At 47.6% G+C, this 20,069-nt stretch overlaps 1 protein-coding gene across 21 annotated transcripts in view; it reads right to left on the reverse strand.

Moving 5' to 3' along the window:
- The window catches only part of PTK2 (protein tyrosine kinase 2), a 1,463,565-nt gene that overhangs the window by 609,014 nt on the left and 834,482 nt on the right, over positions 1–20,069 (reverse strand). The window lies entirely within an intron of this gene.

Raw genomic sequence — 20,069 nt, forward strand, 5'->3', positions numbered from 1 at the left:
TTTTATTTTACACTTTTTTTTTTTACACATGTGTGGCTATCCATTTTCTGCGTTTCTTTGACGTTGTGGAGGTTGGACAGCATGGACGCTGAGTAGTTGTCTTTACACATTAGATAATGCATGGCCTCCTCACGTGTGTGAAATATAAGCACCCCCTTCTGTTTGCCCTCTAGTGCATGTTGACGGCATGTTGTTAGCTGAGGTTTTGGTAATGCCAGATAAATGGTGTTTACTGTTATGTTTCCATTGCTTTCCAGATTGACTCTGTATTATTGCTTGATGGTATGGATGTTTCCATTTCAACTTGTTCATTACTGAATTGTGAATTGCAGTCTTTATCCCTACATTTGTGGAGGTAATTTACTTTATTTGGAGCCTTGATTTTATGTGCAATGGTATTGAAGCCAGTGTGATTTCTGGATATAACAGAGCATGTGGTCTCTGTTTATTGGTTTTGTCTTACTTAGGTGTGGCGATACTCTAGCGGACTGTGACGCTTTGTTGAAGTATTGATTTCTCATTTGGAGGGAAACCAGCAAATTTGTCATTCTGTGACGTGCTTTGAAGTTTCACCATTTAAAGGTAAATCTGCGTGTACCCTTTTGGGACCCTTGTGAGTGTGGCATAATCCCTGTGCCATGCCACCATTTACATTTTGTAGTACTTCCTTCCCTTTTTGGAACTCATTAGGTTTCTCCTTTCCTTTATTTTTACAGGCTTGGAGTTTGTTTTCCTTTTACCCTCTTGGGTGCCTGAATCTACCCTTTCAACACGGTGTGGAAGAGATTAGTGGATGCTTTTAAATTTATCCCCTGAAGAATGTTCGCCTGAACTGGGCAGTTAAGAACAGAAACATGTTGGGATGCTTGTTGTTTTAGTGACACATTGAGATTTTTTTGTGTGTTATGTGATATCTTTTGTGTCGTATAAATAAGTTATTTGATGTTTTACATTTGTTTTATATTTGTTTTTTAATGTTTACTACACTGTGTTAGGTGAGGGTAGTGTTTTTTGTTTAAATTCAGTTTAAATTATTTGAATAATAAACTTGTTATACATTTGTGTAAATCAGTTATAGCAGACGGTCCATTTTTTCAGGACTAGTGATGCTGGAAAACCTTATAGAGTTTTTGTGTGAGGGGGTTGGAGGCAAGTAAACAACACGTATCATCTTGCTCTTGTCCCTGGAGAGGCCAGCACAGCAGGTTCTGAGCTGTTCCGATATTGCCTGTTGATGGGCAACTGGAAGGATCGCACAGGTTAGCCTCTTGGGGGTGTGAAAGGGCTCACAGCACCGTTACATGACAGGGCTTGCTCAGTCTACACCATGCACAAATATCCGACGCACCCTACAACACTATCTCTCTACTAACTTGAACTGCGGTTCCCGAGGGCGTTCAACCTACCAGCGCTTTAAGGTCATCACAATGATATATAAAGCGCTATATAAATTCAAAGTAACATAACATAAATCTGTGACCCAGCCTTTTTGTTTATGGTCTTTATTTGTTTGTGTTAAATTGCATTTATGGTCATGTAAGATTTTTGCATAACTCCTTTAGGCACTTATGTTTGCATGGGATCTAGTTTAGACTGGATGATGGTCTCAGTCATCTCAGAAACCCTCATCCACATCAGAGCATGTATTTTCCCAAAATAAATGAGCTTGGTTGGCCACTCCTGGTTGTAGAGCCACCAAAATTTTGAAAAAGGTGCACAGTGGTGCCTTGGTGGATATGACTCCCCTGTGTGTGTAGGAGAGAGGAAGCCATTCTAGATCTGCGGTTCAGGAAACGTGGAACGTTGCCGAAAGCTGGTGGAGCGATTAGACATCCCTGAGGTCCCTTCTGGGCTGCTGTATGCCTAAACATCCAACGGTGGCAGAGGGCGTTTCTGTCCTTCAAGCTCTTCCCTGTCTTCCATCTGGGGATTCCTGCTGGAAAATCCAGGCCTGCAGGATTCTGGCCTGTGATTTATAAAGCGCAAACCTAGTTGGGATGCAACAGAGAGCTGTAAAAAGGGGATGCCCCAGGAGGTTACAGGTAGGGGTGCAAGGGTAGCAGCGGAGCTGGGGTGCTCCTTGAGGGGTAGAGTCTTCAGAGCCGTTTAGAAGTTTAGGATGGTGGTGGTCAATCCTTTATGCATTGGTAATCACTGGACCAGAGGTCCAGCCACTCTCCTCTCATTGGCACCAAGGGCTGTGCCTCGGCTATCTTTATCAATAGGGGGCGCTGTTGCTTCCAAAATAACCTGAGATTCCGGTTTGGCCTCGAGAAGCCAACACTTGAAATCCACCTGTGTGTCGAAAGAAAATACTGCAAGTTGTCTCGCAGCAAGGGGGCATTTGCATGCCTATGGTGGAGGAAGCAGCTTCTCCTCCTTGATGAGGAGTGACAGTGAGGAGAACGGAGCGTATGATCATGCGGGTTTAGGGCTTAGTAAAGATGCAGATACCACTGGGGGATGAGGCTGCAGATGAGGGCAGAGGCATGCTTTCTCGGAGGCCCAGGGCCTATATGGAAGGCCTCATATAGTATGTTACTGGGTCACAACGAATTAGGCGTTTGCCAAGCATCCCGATCCTGTCATGGAATGCCTTGACATCCTCCTCCCCTTCCTCATTGAAAGTTTCCTTGCTTGGATTTGGTATCTGTACCCCTTTAGAGAGACTTCAGGAGCCGAGGGCGAGTCCTGGGCCTTGGCTCTGCGGAGACCCAGCACTCGGTACAGGTCACTTTGTGAACTGCTAAACCAGGCGATGCACCAGAGTAGGCACTTCCAATCACCAGAGTCGCGTTAGACTGCGGTGCAGGAGCTGGAGGCTTGAGTTCACCGATGGGGACTTTAAAATAATCTGCCATGGCCTGGAATCTTAACAACTTAAAAAACCAACCCACACCTTAGAGATCAGAGTCCACTCCAGCAAACAATCCACACCCTGGCCCGGCGGACGGAGTCCACGCCAGCAACCAATCCATACCCTGAGGATTGAGTCCACACCAGCAACCAATCCACACCCTGGAGGATGGAGTCCACAGCAGCAACCAACCCACACCCTGGAAAACGGATTCCACGCCAGCAACCAATCCACACCCTGGAGGACGGAGTCCACGTCAGCAACCAATCCACACCCTGGAAGACGGAGTCCACGCCAGCAACCAATCCACACCCTGGAGGACAGAGTCCACGCCAGCAACCAATCCACACCCTGAGGACATAGTCCATGCCATCATACTAGCACAGACTCACTACAGATGTTTGTGTGGAGACGTCCAGTAATTAAGGAGGGTGGTAGAGTTTGTGGGCTCCGTCATATGCCACTCTGTCTAATGCCAGTTAGTTTGGGGTATAAATGCCCCACGCAGCATTGCTCGCAGCAAAGATGCTGGGAAAGTGTATACCCAAATGTAGCCGACCTCATAGCAATATGACCAGGGGAGGAGTTTGCTAGCGAAGCCCTTTTGGAGGCATCCATAGCATGCTTCGGGGAGGGCTTATTATTTTTTTTAAAGGCTTTCAGTGCCCAATGAGTGGGTCTTTTGATCCCAGTCCACAGCACCAAGGTGAAATGCTTCAGAGTACCTTTGGCTTTGATCCATTATGTACAGACACTGTACCCCCTGAAACCATGCCCCTCATAGTACTTACCCCATTAGACTCCTGTCTGGTCAAAGGCCTTTGTGGACCCTCAGTGCAAGCACCAGTTGCAGTGATCATGGCAGCACGGTCGTCCTCAGTGGGTTGCAGACAGTCAGACTGTCCTGTAGGATGTGACAAACCCTGGAAAGTGTTACTGCCTGCAGAGGTTCTGTGAAAACAGACAACTTACCTTTCTTCACTGTTTTTCTCTGCATGCAACAAGCTCCTGGATGTGGCCAGTGCTTGAAGTGGGCGGGAGCGTGTGGGATGCACTGACCCACTAGGCTCTGCCCTGCGACCTCACTGTGTGCTGGTGGCACCAGAACCAGCGAAATGGCCGCAAAAAGCCCTATGCGTGCTAAACCTATGAAAATTGCGCTGTGAAACCAGAAAGATGGCTGCCAATCTACTTTGTCAGTGGTGGAACAGGTGATCACACTGCTAAAACCTGTCATTGGGCTGCCCACAGTGTGAAAATGGAAACTACATGAAAGGCAGTGCTTCATTGCAAGGAAACCCAGAAGGGCTCTGAAATCTGTTTTTCCTTGGTTGCTGAAATTACAAAATAATGGTTCCCAAACATCTGAAAAGATCCTACATCCTTGCTGGTTGTTACCAGTCACTTTATTTAAAGAATCCACAGAAGCACACAATGTCAGGAAAAGCAGATTCCATCACAAGAATATCCACATTAAAAAGTGTGCTGCTCTGTAAAATCTGTCAGAAATGGGCGCAGTACCGCTGGCCGCCTGTGTGACAGCTGTCAGTTAATTACATTGGAAGCTTAATTTATGCAGTTAGAATCACTTGGTTGGAATTAAGTGACTTGCCATCAAAAGCAATATAGGTTGCAACCATTTAATCTATATGTTTAAAAGACTGGAATTAGAGATTTGTTGGCCTGTTTTGAAAATGTAAGTTTGTTTAAATTTTTCTTTGATGAAAATAAAGTGGATTTTTAAAGTCAACCTCTGATGACAGTGAATTCCACAGTTTGCTTCAACAAAAGGCATCTCTCCTGCTTCTCATCAAAGGCCAGGAACTCCCAGTCAGGTGTTAATGAAGAGGGGAGGAGATTTTGCTCTGCTGCTCTGGGGAGAGACAAAAGGCTCCCTTGATGATATGCAGATGCAACTGTCAGAAACTCCTTCCAGAAGGAAGGGGCAGGGATTGCTCTTGACCCACCAAAACTTTGGGGGTGGGGACAGACAGTTGTGTATTCTTAAAGCACAGAAAGTATATTTTTGAAAAGGACTGACAGAGGACTGTGCAAAATTGTAAAAATTTGTAAAATTACAGTATTGTTAATATGAAAATTCTGGTCACGTTTTAAAACTACTCAGAACTCTGCTATGTTCAGGGACATGACTACATAATTTGTGGTTTTGTAGCAATTGTGGTGATGCCAGAAACATGAAACTTCACATGATTATGCCCAGATATCATGCACACCTATGTGTAAAAATGTGGACAAATCTGACATTGGGTACCAGACCAAAAGTGCGAAAAATTGCCAAATCTAGACCCAAGCTCTCACCGAGACGGGGCAGGATGAATATTTGTTCCACCAAATATGGGATATAAATATGCTGTTGCTAGCAGGTTTGTAAAATTGTAAATATGTCTTCTATGAAAAATAGATTTCATGAACAGAAACAAAGGGGAGGTTCTCCCTGGATCATAAAATACAGCGTCATAATAAAACTGTTTTCTTCTCAAATCAGGGGAGAGGAAAGACCCTAACCAATAGAATACCAGGGGGTGTGCCTAGTAGTAGAAGCCAGCATACCCACCCTTTTAGAAAATACATAAATAGAGATAGCTTAGGACCTAGAGACAGATATTCATCCACCATCCGATTGCTGGCGGAGCACTTTGCAAGATAAATCCATATTCCAGACTCCAGAACATTGAAAGCAGAAAGGCCCATTTCCAAAGCTGAACCCTTCTCAGCTTGGCCTTCAATAAATCCTGAAACCAGATTTTATCCCAGACCTCCAAGGGGAGCAAAATAACGAAACAAAAGAACAACCTGGCTGAGCTGTGCTGCTTTCTTGCTAAGAATTCTTGCCAGAATCCAGAGATCCTACCCAGTAGAGCAGAGCTGTGACCAGATAGCTGCGAAACAGAACCAACCCGTCAGATCCAGTCCAATCCGCCGTGCAGTATCCAGAGTGCCGTGCTGAGTGCAGACCAGAGCGCCTCAAGTCCAGTCCAGTGTGCCAGCAGAATTCCAGTCCAGAAAGTATCCCTGAACAGATCGCTGACGGGTCCATTCCAAACAGTGGTAGCGAGTATCCATAGCATAGGATTGTCGCTAGCAAATATCTTATCCATAAGTAATCTTTTCCAAACCCATTCTATTATATCCAGAACTGCATTGTAGAATATCTTGTCTTATCTGAATCTTTCTCTTGCCCTATAGTCCTTTGGTAATAGTAGTGTTAAAATCATCTTTGCGCCAATATATTTGCTGAAGAAAGGCAAGCGTCTCAGCGGGCAAAAACCATCCAGAGGCGTCGCTGGGCTGGTGGCTGTGCTGTCGTGTAGTTTGTGGCTTCATAGTCCCCCCAGTGTAAAAAACTTAGTTTGTAACTTTAAAAAAACGCAACCTTGTTTTACAAATGTTGACTCTTTCTGAAAAAAAACAAACTCTACAAAACCTTCATAACTTCTTCACCGTGTATGCTAGAAACGAAATTTAAGTTGCAAATTGAAACTAACATCCTCACGTGTGAAACCGCGGTTCATTGCATCCGACCTCAGTGTTAGGCAGAAACCCGTGCAGTTCTCTTAGGGACCACTGCAAAAGATTTAAGACTACAGGTATTGGCAGTAAACCCACTTGGTAGCAGTCTGTACCACCCAGATTTACCTGGTAGCTGTGGCTGGGCAGTCAGACTTCCCTCAACAAGAGTTAGGCAGTATGCAAAGTATACACAATAGGCACTCAGATACAACAATACAAGCAAACACTGACCAGAGCTTTGGTATCAAAGTATATAATTATTTATTTAAAAACACACTGTTTGAAACACTCCAGCACTCTTGTTGTAAACTATTTTAAACACAGTTACTATTATAATATATACACCCCTTTTTCCTTATCAGATAAGTCACTGTAAAACACCACTTATTTTCATACAGAGGTGAGCGCTTAACTAGATGGCACTCCAATAAGTTTGTGAGAAAGGGAGGGAAAAAGACAGAATATGGAAAGGTACACCACTCTAAGGTTCAGGAACACTGTTAGCAAGGCAGAAGAGCAAAAGTCACTGGTGAACCAAAGTCCAAAGGCTGGGCCCACTCTTAGAGAGAGCAGAGCACAAATGCGCCCAAGATCACACAATTACTCTAGGCTTAGAAAGTCTTAGAGAGTTCAAAAAGAGTTTAGAGAGGCTTAGGAAAGTTTAGCCAGGGTGTCCCAGGCTAAACCAGGTTCGAAAGCCGGGGGCTAAATCTACCCCGTACAGTCGGTAGCAAGAGAAGCCAGGCGGGGCACGGTACCTTAAGTGGGAAGGATCCTCCAGCGGTGGCAGTTGTTCCTGGTAGTGGGTGCAAGTTGCGTTGTCGTCCAGGGGAAGAGAAGATCTCGACTTGGAGGAAAGATGAAGGTCGTTGCACTACCAGGGAAGAAACCATCCGCTGAGTTTTCCGGTTAAAGGTGGTACCTTTGTTTCGCAGTCGTGGTAAAACGTGGTATCCCGGTTGCCGGGGTGCTTGGCACAGGCAAGGGGGCCACGAGGTACGTCGGGAAGGTGAAAAGACGGTGAAACTGGTTATCCCCACCAGTCAAAGGAAGAAGACTCTCCGAAGGGAGCTCTCCTCTGTCGTTGGGAAAAGTGGTGAGACGGTCCAGCAGGGCTCCTGCTGTGGTGGTGTCGTGGCAGGTCGGCTCGTCGGATTCTTAGGTCCTGTGGCTACTTCTGAAGTTCCAGTCCCCAAAGCCCTGCTTTTATGCAGCAAACCCCCATTCATTCAGCCTAGCTGTCACTCAAACATGCTAAGTGGTGAGCTGGCCGGCTCACCACTTGGGCCAATCAGGATGGACGTGCGACTTGAGTTGCCTAGGTGCCTAAATTCCCCTCCACCCCATCTAAGTACCCCAGACAGAGTGGCACCACTTTGGAGGGCTTCTGTGGAGAAGCCCGCCAAAAAGTGGAACAAAGGGCTCGACTTGGGTTGGAGTCACACAAGAGAACACAAACGCCATTTTAGAATCAAGTTTTGGCAAAAAATACCAACCGGAGAATTAATATTAATTAAATAAACCGGCGGTACATTCGAGGCTACCGTAAATAATTAAATAAAGATAGTAGCCTAAAACAATGGGAAATCCCATAGGAAAATATTTGCGGTTGAATATAAAAAGTAGTATCCGCTGCCACCAGCCAAAACTCGATCAGGGGGGACGGAGACGTGCCCCCTCGACTAACAGACCCTGGGGCAATCGAATTGCCCCAGCCAGTACGTCCACAATATGATGGTTTGTACTGGTTCTGTTCAGAATTTAAGACTAGTAAAAGTCAATGGTGACTTTACATGCCCTAGGAGACAGTAGTCAGTTCCAGGGTATGGAGTCTATACTGGGGGGTCACTATGACACCCCTGTGTCACTGCACTGAGGGTGCTGCGTAACACACATCACAAAAACACATGAAGCCCTATGGAGTAAAAGACCCCATAGCCCATTAAACACATCTAGATTCAAAGAAACACACCCAAATCATGTTCAAGAGTGAGGGTAAAAGAGTCTCACTCTTGGCAGGAGAAAAAAATAAACCCCAAAAATCCAGCAAAGCTGCTGGGGGACTCACTAGGTTAGGAAATTCAGCCTAAACAGAGAATTCTCCCTAACACTCAGAATTAAGTTTCCAATTTGCTAGTTACTCAATAATCATTGCTAGTGTTTGTCCGATACTATACAAAGCGGCTCCCACTAGTATTGAAACCATTTTAGTGTTTTTACCATTCATTCAAAGACACATTCAAAACTATTTTGACAAGTTGCAATCATTCCTGTTTTTCTCTGTGTTTGCTGGGGGAAATTGGGATTGATACTGTATTTGTTGAGTGTGTATTCCTGAAACCTGTTTTCTCTCCTTCCATCTCTTGATACTGCATATTGGGGGGATTGAGTAGTGTGCAGGGGGAAAGAGTAAGTACATTTCATTTTTGATTGAACCTACACAAAGTATTATTCTATGCTGCATTGATTTTCTATCATTACTCCTTCTGATTAAAGAGATTTATTTTGACATCACCCCACTGGTGATCATTGGCGAACCATTAAAGTAGTGTGATATATATATATATATATCTATAGTGCAAATTCATAAATATTTTAACTTTGCAAACAGCCTGCTTCCTGGTTCAGTGAGACCGGGGAGGGGGATAAAAAGAGAGGGGCGTGATATAAGGGTACATCATTCAGAAATAAAAGAATTTATAGACATAAATAAATAATTAAGGGTTCCAGCTGTGCATCACACGCTAGGCATTGACTTAGGTGGAGTGCTGGGTTGAAATCACTTACAAGCGGCTGGGAGTGGAGCCCCTCTATTTTTTTTAAAAAAGTTTTACTGTTCCTATACTTTTATTTTAAAAGGAAACTGTTCCGGAATAGTTTCACTTTAAAATAAAATAGAAAGTGGGAAAGAAAAAGATTATTAATGGGTGGTGAGCCACGCCAGTGAAGACTGGGCAAGCCCAGTGCACAACGATCTTTACAGAGAATGTGTGATTTTACAGTTGAAAAGATCCCGGCCTTTCCCTCTGTGACATATGTTTCATATTTCTATGTTCATAAAAGATGGCTTGCACAAAGATGGCTTGCACACTACACAAACCATGGTAAGGTACGCACATAAATATATAAAATGTTTGCGTACCTTACGATGGTTTGTATACGTTTTTAAGGCCACACCCATCCTTCAAGCCACGCCTCCAATTGAGCCCCCTTCTTGATTTCTTACCCCACTTAAAGCCCTGGGTGTTCCCCAGTAAGGACTCCGGACACTCTATCATCACCAACCGGACTACAAATCCCAGGACGCCCTGTCCTCTGACCTGGACAGATCGTAAGTGTTTCACATAATAATCATACACCCTGCATACCAGAGGCAAAGGCGGATTCCAGGCTTCCCGTGGCCCACATGATCAGCGGCCGGCTCGCACCTGTTCACTCCACTGAACACACAGCGCTGCATAACACTGCGGAAGCGCTAACACAGCCACCAGGAATTTGATGATGCCGAGGGCATGGTACATATTTTCTTCCACGGAACCTGGAGCTGAGTAGAAGAAAGGCAGTTTACCATTTATCAAAAAATTAGAAGAGCCGAAAGATTGGCCCTAAAACGGACCAATCCAGAGCTGGCTTACAAATTCACCCACTAGCCAATGTGTATAAAAGAAGCAAGAGAGGACCTGTGAAGCATGCAGGACCAGAGTAAGAAGATAGGCTACTCGCCGCCCCATGACTAAAGAGGGAGGCCTCTAGCCAGTTACCCAGCAAAAGATCTTCCAGATTCTAGGCAGAGGCCAGGCCACTGGGACCAGTGATTTGCAAGAGGTGGAGCCCATTCCATAGTTCTAGCCAAGGGGCCCCGAAGAAGGCTGGAAGACCAGAGAACAGAGTTCCTCCGCAGGGACTATGAGCTGAAGGAAATCCAGAGGAGGACAGACCTCTGGCAGGAAAGCAATAAATATCAACTACTCAACAACGATCCTAATGCAGTGCGGAGAAATGCAAAGAGAAGAGCATTTCTCTTTACATCTGGAAGGAACAAGTGTGCACAGAGGAGGGAAAGGACGCCAGCCAGGACGTTAGAGAGGTCAGAAAGAGCCACCAACCCCAAAACGAAGGACATGGGAAAGGGGGAGATCGAGGGTGAACACATACGCTCAGCAACTAGAAGGAAACAGTGTGCGTGGTGGAGAGAAAGAAAGACACCATTGCAAACCCAAAGGCAGGGGAAGGAACAAGTTACTTAGCTGTAACTGTTGTTCTCCAGCATGGGTCTGGCATGGATTCACATGCTCATGAATATTCCCCGTCGTCAGGCCGGGAATCCTTGGTAAAGAAAAAATCAGTATCAGTTTCGTTTCTGATCAATCACTGGTCTCTGGGTCACACTGGCCCCAGCCAATGACTGCCCTCTCCCTAAGCCCCGCCTCTGGCAGCCATCTTCAGATTTGGTAGCACGCAAAGTGGCAGTATGACCAAGTGAAGAGCCTTAGAGGGGCAGGAGGGAGGGTTTGCATGTGAATCCATGCCAGACCCATGCTGGAGAACAACAGTTACAGGTAAGTAACTTGTTCCTTCTCCAGCATGGGGTCTGGCATTGATTCACATGCTCATGAATATAAGAATACATAGCAGTACACACATGCACAACCAACGGGAGGTGGCAAAGGCTTAACATTAAGAATTACATCAACAACTCAACATTAAGCAGTTCTTACCTACTCACCAGGTTCACCTTAGGCGAACAGGTTGCGCAGCACCGCTTGGCCGACCCTGGACTCCTCCCTGGAATCCCGGTCGACGCAGTAGAATCTCGTGAAGGTGTGCATCGACCTCCACGTAGCAGCCCTGCAGATGTCCAGCAGGGGCACACCAGACAAGAACGCTGTGATCGCAGCGATAGCTATGGTCGAATGGGCTCTCGGACGGCCAGGCAACGGTCTGTTAGCCAACCGATGACAGTGCGTGATGCAGCCGGAGAGCCATCTGGAAATGGAAGCCTTCGAGAGAGCCTTCCCTTGGTTCACAGGTCCAAAGTTCACAAAAAGCTGTGATGTCTTCCGAAAACTCTTTGTGCAGTCCACGTAGAACTTCAGCGCTCTAGCCACATCCAGCGAGTGCAAAGTTCTCTCGGCTGGTGACGAAGGCGACGGGAAGAAACCAGGTAACACCAAGGGCTCGTTGAGGTGGAAGTCCGACGGCACCTTGGGCATAAAAGAGGGGTGCGTCCTCAGCACCACCCTGGTGTCGTGAAAAGTCAAGAATGGAGGCTTTCAGGATAGGTCATGGATCTCTCCCACTCGCCGTGCGGAGGTGATGGCCACAAGAAACGCAGTCTTCCACGACAGGAATTTCAACGGTGCCGAATGCAGGGGATCGAATGACGCCCCCATGAGCCTGGTCAGCACCATGATGAGCTCCCACGCCGGGGCAGCGGCCTTCACCGGCGGGAACGATCGGAACAGTCCCTTCATAAATTCCTTCACCAGGCGATGGGACCACAAGGACGCCCGTCCTGTGGTTCTAGTGTATCGGGAGATCGCAGCCAGATGTATCTTGATGGAGGCGTGAGCCAGTCCAGCCTTGGCCAGCAACAGTAGGTACGGCAGCACTTGAAGGGCCGTGATCCGTAGAGGGTTAATCTTTTGTGCACGGCACCAGACAGAGAACCTCTTCCACTTATGTCCGTAGCACTTGAGAGTTGAGGACGCCCTGGCTTTTGCAAGGACCTCTCTGCAGTCAGCCGGGATATCGTACCCTCCAAACTCTAGTAGTGCAGGAGCCAGGCCTGCAAGTTCAGCAACTCCGGGTCGTGATGAAGTATGGCGCCTACTTCTCTGGAGAGAAGATCCGCGTCCGTCGGCAGCTTGACTGGTGGGGACACTGACAAATCCAGAAGGTCCGGGAACCAGATCTGCCTCGGCCACGCCGGTGCAACTAGGATCATCCTGCACCGGGACCTCTTGAGCTGGTTGACGAGTCGGAGCAGCAACGGGAACGGAGGGAACGCATATAGGAACAGGCCGTCCCAGAGGAACGAGAAAGCATCGTCCATGCTCCTCGGCTGGGGAACCCTGCTGGCGAACCTCTGGCACTTGGAGTTCGTTGCCGTCGCCAACAGGTCGATCTGCGGTTTTCCCCCCATCGTCGGAAGAGTTGATCCACTTGATCCTGACGTAGTTCCCACTCGTGGCACGAGCGCAGCTCCCTGCTGAGTGACTCGGCGATGGTGTTCTTTATCCCTGCCAGATGAAAGGGCACCAGAAACATCCCTTGGGCGACGGCCCAATGCCACAGGTCCTGGGTTTCCATGGAGAGGGCTGGGGATCTGGTTCCTCCCTGCTTCCGGATGTAGAACATCGTGGTGGTGTTGTCGGTGAAGATTCTCACCACCTTGCCCTTGAGGGACGGGAGAAAGAACACTGCACGGAGCTCCAGGATGTTGATGTGGAGCGTCTTCTCCTCCAGGGAGGCATCCGTCGTCACTGTTATCTGGTGGAATGGGGTCTGAAAGTCTGTGCCCGCCGTCAGATGAGCGCGGGTGCCCCACCACCAGATCGCTCGTCGGAAGGTCTCGCTGAGCGGGATCCTGTCCTCGAAGCAGCCCGCCGCTTGGATCCAGCGGGAGTCGAGGAACTCTTGAAGAGGGCGCATCTGAAGCCTGCACAGGCCGTCGGTACCAGTCGTGGCCATGTCCGTTCCCGTGTCATCCCCAGGGATGGGGGACGTGGGTAAGGGCCGAGCAGGCCGAGAGGGCTGAGAAGGCAGGGATGGATGGATCAGTCTTCTCTTGTTCGGGGGGCTTCCCGCCGGGCCCGGCTCTGGTTCCTCTGTCGAGCCTGGTTCCGGGTCCTCCGTCGGTGGTAAGGGCAATCTCGTCCTTATCTCCGAACATGAGGATTGTATTGCCAACAAAATGGCCGCCAAGTTATCCTGCGGCTCCGGAAGAGACGGGGGCGACTGGTGACTAGGACCCTCGCCGGTGCCGCCGTCGCTCTCATCACCCTCATCGGGATCCCTCCTGTGGGGACGGGCCTCTTCAGCACCCTCGTCGAGGCCCTCTAAGACTTCTACCAGCTCCTCCTCGGATGCTGTGTTCATGTCCACAATGGCCACCGGCCCCCCCTCTTTTTCCGCTGGGGTCTTGACGGGGGTCTTCTCGATGGGTCTGAAAGAGGCTTCCCTCCGAGGAGGCAGGGAGACTCTGGGCCCCGAGGTCGCCTCCACTGGTGTAGCCTCCACAGGCTGTGCCAGGGCCGCCGCGACTCCCTCGATAGAGGCCTTGGCCGGGTGAATCAAGGCCTTCACCGCCTTAGGCGTGCTTGAGGCCTTCACCTTGGGGGGGGGGGTCACCGCCTCGCTCCTCCTCGGACGAATCCTTCGAGATCAACCAGGGCCTCTCCAGAAGCTTACCCGGGTTCTCGGATTTCCTCTTCCCCGAACCAGAGCGTTGACTTGTCGTTGATGCTGCCGGAGAAGGCGCGCCCTGCCTCTGGCAGCCGAAGAGCCCGACCGTTCGGCACTCCCGGTGCCCACGGACTCGCGGTGCTTTGCCTTCTTTTGGGCCCCCGTCGCCGGGGCGCCCTCACAGGACTTAGAAGACCGCTCGGACTTCATCTTCTTACCTGACGGACTCCTTCCTTCCAGCCAGTTGGAGAGACAAAGGTGTCGGTCCCTGATGGTCCGTTCCGATATGTTCCTGCAAAATGCAGAGTCCTTCTCCACGTGCGTTTTGTCCTCATGAAGGCAGTAGAGACATTACGAGTGCTCGTCCTCCTTGAACACATTCTGCAGTTGGCAACCAGGGCAAACCCTGAACAGCTTTCCGGGCATCTAGCTTCCTTTCTCCTGGGCCATGTTCGGGTAGGCCGCAGAAACTTCTGGAATCCTCCAAGAAGCGTAACTCGACGAAATCTTCACCCTTGAGGGGCGTAGGAAAATCCGACACGGATCCCCGTAATCGGATGTAGAGACGGTGGAGCTTGAGGCTCTATTTGACCGAAAAATTAGAAATTCTCTTTGAAAAAGCGCGAAAACGCAGCAAAAGCTCGAGAGCTAAACACGAGGACTCCCAACACTTGACCGTGCGGTAAAAATCTGAAGATGGCTGCCAGAGGCGGGGCTTAGGGAGAGGGCAGTCATTGGCTGGGGGCAGTATGACACAGAGACCAGTGATTGGTTACTACTGAGAAAGACAGATCACAAACGAAACTGATACTGATTTTTTCTTTACCGAGGATTCCAGGCCTGACAACGGGGAATATTCATGAGCATGTGAATCCATGCCAGACCCCATGCTGGAGAAGGAGCAAATATACTGGCCTATGAGAACACTGAGCGCTCAGAGGAAACCAAGAGACATGGGTAAGGTCCAACTAAGAACGTTTTTGGTACGGTCTGGAGAAGAGCGAAAGCTTGGAGATGTCAGAAAGGGAACCACTAACCCCAAAACCAAGGACAAGAGAAAGCGTGCGTGCCCCAAAATGAAGGGAGATAAAGCGAAGAGGGCTTAAGGATTAGACCTGTCAGAACCAATCCAAAGACACACAGTGTTGGGAAAAGAAACTACTTTTACGAAGGCTAGGATTGCCACAAGTTAACCCTAAAGCTCCTTGCTTGGAAGCAGACTCAGGTGAAGAAGCAAGTAGCCAGAATCCAGAGAGTGGAGATGAGAGAGGGGCTTTCTGATCACCATTCCAGATGGATGAAAAGAGGAATCCTCTGTACCCCTGGTGGGGGGTGAAAAGAGCCACCGACGAAATCCAGAGTGGGGGAAGGAGTGAATAACTTGCCTTTGAGAGAGGCATAAAGAATTGTAGGGACTCTGGAGTGGTCTGAAAAAGAAACAGAGGCTGTGGAAAGGACACCGCTGTGACTTTCCTGGAGGAGGTTTCGCAGGGGACCATCGTTTATGTACATTTTTAGACTGGGCCAGACATTGATATTAGGTTTGTGGATTCTTCCGAGGGCCAGGATTCTGAATATTTCTTTTATGAGCTTACGGCCAGGCAGGAGGCTCAAGAATTTGTTAAGAGTAGGTTGGATTGTTATGTTGGCCATCACCCATGGACTTTTGTTTTTGTACAATAGGGCATCCCCGGACGGACATGACTTATGTTTGATGCAAGCATCGCTGCAATGTGTTGGGAACACCTGAAGAACCCCACCATTGGGTTGTCACACTCTCAAAACTGTGCATCCGCGTTATTTCTTATTATTTGAAGAGTAGTCCGCAAGTACTTATATGTCTTTTACCAACCAGAACCTTGACTTATGTCAAGTGACTCCAATCAAGCACTCCCACCAAGTCAGTGCCTTGTCTGGGATTGCTCAAGGGAAGCCCTTATTTATATATTTTGATGACAAGTTATACTCTGGATGATGAACCCTTATATAACGCCCCTCTCTATGAATCCCCCTGATCTCACTGAGCCAAGAAGTATGTTTGTTTTGCAATTTAAAAAATGTATTGGAAAAACTAAATATATAAATATTACACTTTTATAAATAAATTAATATTTGATCGCACACTTATGCACATGATGTTGATCAACAATAGATAATCTGACCCTAGCACACTTCTTTACAATCAATGAGGAGTTAGTATAGGAAGGATAAGGTAGCAGAAAATACTTTTATGATTTCAAGGAAAGCAATGAGGGAAAAATGCAGCACAAAAATAAACTTGATATGATTTCAACAAAAGAGAATATGATCACTTTTTATTTGACAATTCCCTCCCCCCCTATGCAAGATAAGGAGATGGAAGGGGAGCACACAATTCTCAGGAATACAAAATGCAATACAAATTTCCAGTTCCCCCCAGCGAGCTTAGAGGAAAACAGGTATGATTTTAAAACAGGCAAGATCCTTTTAAATGTGGTGGCAATGAAGTGAAAAATATGCTGAAAATGCTTTTATTTCCCCTCTAGAGGTTCAGGGTGAGTGAGAGATACTTTAAATCAGTTCAGGTCAGCCCTACCAATGATTCAGGGATGGTTATCAGGTTGAAAACGGGATTCAGTAATGGAAGCAAAAGACAGATATTTTTACACGTGGTTGAAATGAAGCAAACTGTCAATTCACAGCACTTTTTTCTGAGCACAAACGGTTCAAGAGATACTGACGATTTAGTGGAGGTAGATTTTCAGAAATGAAATTACAGTTTCAGAATGACAGATGCGCTTGGAAGGTTTGAATCAACAGTGTCATGGGGCAAGGTAACAATCATAGTATTCCAGTGCTGGGAAGGGCTCAGAAAATAATGGCAACCAGCACCATGAAGAAACATGCCTCTATAAGCAGAATACCGCCGTACAAAAGACTGTTATGTCCTTTCTGCAGGAGAATCAGCTTACAGACTACATCTCCCAAGCACCCCTGGGACAAGAACTACATATTACAGCCCACGTCGGGCGGGGCGCGCACGAGATCGCCGAGAGCACGGGGCTTGTGCTCAGAACAGCAACCAGAGAAGACGTGTTCTCCGGAGCTCCGAGCAAGGGGAAGCTCACGAGGGTCCACGCCCCATTCATCCTCCACCTGGGCCCCTCATGCCATTCAGCTAAGTACCGCAAGCCACAGGCAACGCAAGCGGACCTGCGGGAAGACGCGCAGCGCTTTAATGCACCGTAGAGAGTCAAAGGATTCCACCAGCAGCTGCGGTCAGGGGCAGGCGCAGGGGGGCTCCGCCCAACTTTCTCATGTCCCCCTGCTCCAGCAAAGCTAAGTGAAAACGCCCTGAATACTAATGCAATAGTGCAATCTGATCTAGGCGCAGAATATAGGAGCCACGCAGCGCGTAGTCAAGCATGTTTTAACCCACTAACAGCCGTTTATAACTACGCGGCTACCTGAGAGGCTACAACTTATTCCGTGTGACATACAACACGAGTTGTTGCTACGCAGGAGCCCTTTAGTGGCAGTTACACTTTGGGCATAACGGACGCGGAGCCATGCGCGGCTGTAATCCGCTCGTGAAGGGGGAATGTTTAGCTGCTGTATGTGCCTAACTACTCGAGCATGTTAAGGGTGCATTTAACCTCTAGTGTGAGAGTGTGAATGCAACGTTTGGTGTGTGATGTAACACGCAGATGGTAATTCCCACTCTCTTTTCAGCAATAACACTGCTCCGGATTCTGGACCTGAGAGTGCGCAGGCAGAAGGCCAGCACTCACCCCTGAGATAAGTCTCTTTCTGGCTCTAGCCCTCGTTGTGGGGTGTGGGGGGGGGGGGAATTGTGCATATTATGAATGTGTAAGTGAATGTGCAACTGTTGCATTGTGCTATCCTATGTCCCCTTCCCTAACCACCTCCCCTTCCCTAGTCCTCTAACCGGTTACCCTTGCTACGGAACCCATCCAACCAGAGACCCTAACCCTCTTTCCCCGCCCGGGTCGCGGAAGCTTGTGTAAGTCTAACTTGCAGGCACCAAGACCCTGGAGGGTAGGTTGGTTCGTGCCACTCCTGAGCCTGGAAGCTGAAGTCGTGACAAACAGGATGCACACACGATTCCTTATGATGCAGTTCTAATAGGTTAAAATAGTTTGAATTAGATTATCTTGAATTAGATTATCTAAGAGATTGGTTTTGCACAGTTCTGGCTGAGTACTCACACTATGAATTTGAAATAGGCCGCCAGGGTCTGATCAGGTTTAGACTGGACTCCTGGCGGGTGGTTCTGAAGTCACAGCTCTCTGGGTCAGCTCTGCTCTGCACTTCAGTGGTCTGATCTGGGTCTCTCTGGTTCTGGTCTCTCTGGATACAGCACTGCTTTCTGGGTCTGCTACCGGTTCTGGCAAAAGTTCTTGGCAAAGAATCCAACAGCTCGCCCGGCTGTAGAACAGTTTGGTTGGATTGCTGAATTCTGAAGGCCTGCTGAGAAGAGTTCTCAGCTTGTGGGTTCGGCCTTTGCTTCAAGTTCTGTAGTCTATCTGGAGTCTAAGTTCTGGATGTTCCTTCTAAATGTTGTGTGGTCCGGCAAAATGCTCCGCAAGAAAATGGAAAATGAATGTCTTGCCTGTCCGAGCAGTCTCTTTTTATGTGTTTTGAAAGTGGGTGGGTCGGCTCATTCTGCATGCCCAACCCTCTCATGATTTGATAGGTCAAGGATTCTCTGTGACCTGATTTGATAAGGGATAGTGTGTCAGAGTCTTACAGTCTATTGAAGAAACGCCCCTTTGTTTTTACTTAGAAAATGAATTTTTCATAACTAACAGGTTTCCCAGATACACACGTCGTTGAAATTACATACACATTTCACAGATTAATTTAAGATACACTCTCGCCCAACTCTGATCCCCCTCAGAGCCTGGGTTCAAAAATTGCAACATTTTGTGCTTTTTAGTGACTTTCGCCATATTGTTTTTTCCTCAAAATGTACACAGACCTGCACCACTTCCCTGAGCATATTACTGGAAATTACTATGTCTCTATCCTAAACACAGTGTCTGCAATATTAATAAATAGCGGGGTTCGGTCCCAGAACACTGCACAAAATGGAATTTGGGCTCAAATCGTGAGGGCATTTTTCATTTTCAGGATCCCCAAATTGTACATTTCTGTGAGCTTAATACAAGATTTTAGAAGCATTTAACTTAAACATATATTTGCTGCAATATGAATCCACAGTCCTGTCTGGCCCGCCCCTAGGAACTGGGGGAGTCAGGGATCACATGTCCCTCCTTCCAGGCAGAGCTCTGTTTACAGTCCACACCCAAAATCAGCATACCCCATTCAATTGAAAGGGTCTATTGTGTTGGGTCCAGCAGGCTGCAGGGAAGTCCCCTCCCTCTAAATCAACAGGGCCATGTGATATCCTGCATCCTGGTGTGGGTCTCTGGGGTGTTAAGAGTTCTCAGGAAAGGCAAGTCCTTTGAACTTTTAATTACATAAGACCCCCTTCTGTTCACTGCCCAGTTCTGCAAGACAGCTCTCCTGTCAGGATTTATAGAGCGCCAGCGCCGGTCAGTGTCCAATGCGGTACTGCACCTATTTTTGACAGCTGTCTTGAATTAATACATTTCAAAGGAAAGGATTTTACTTGACAGTATATGATCCTTGCTTGACATGGCATTGATGTGGATCTGTAGTAAAGTAAAACACTCAACCATAGTTGGATTTTTGTTTGGTGGTTTCGGGCCCACACCAAACAAAATCTTAGCAATTTTTGACATTAATAAAAACGGATTTTGAACAGAGACATCTTTCTTTGCACTCGTGGGTGGCAGGTCAGGGGACCATTTTGGTGTGCGCAAAACTGCACGGTTCTCCTGGATTCTGGCGCAAATGTGGGCTTTTTTCGGCCATCTTGGATTTTCTGAGCCCACAGCACCAAATGTTGCAGCATAATAACTCGAACATGGGTCAAAACCCCTGACACTTACTAAAACTTAAAAGAGCCCAACTCAAAAACAGTCACTGCTTCCCCTTTCTCAACATCCTCACAGTACCTGCATATCACGGATTTGCATTCGTTTATGTATCCTGTAGGATTGCCCTGCCATTCCTCGTCACAGTCCGTATGCAATAGGATATGTACAAACTGCTGGAAAGAGGGAGTTTTGCACCAAGGGGCTTCACAAGCGAATCAAAGCATCTTACCAGAACCTCCAAGTAGGGGTCAGTGCTCAACGACTACTAGGATGTGGTTTCCTTAATAAATAAAAATTAACATGATACC

This window comes from Ambystoma mexicanum, chromosome 5q, assembly GCF_040938575.1.
Source record: "Ambystoma mexicanum isolate Mex_15411 chromosome 5q, UKY_AmexF1_1, whole genome shotgun sequence".
NCBI lineage: Eukaryota > Metazoa > Chordata > Amphibia > Caudata > Ambystomatidae > Ambystoma > Ambystoma mexicanum.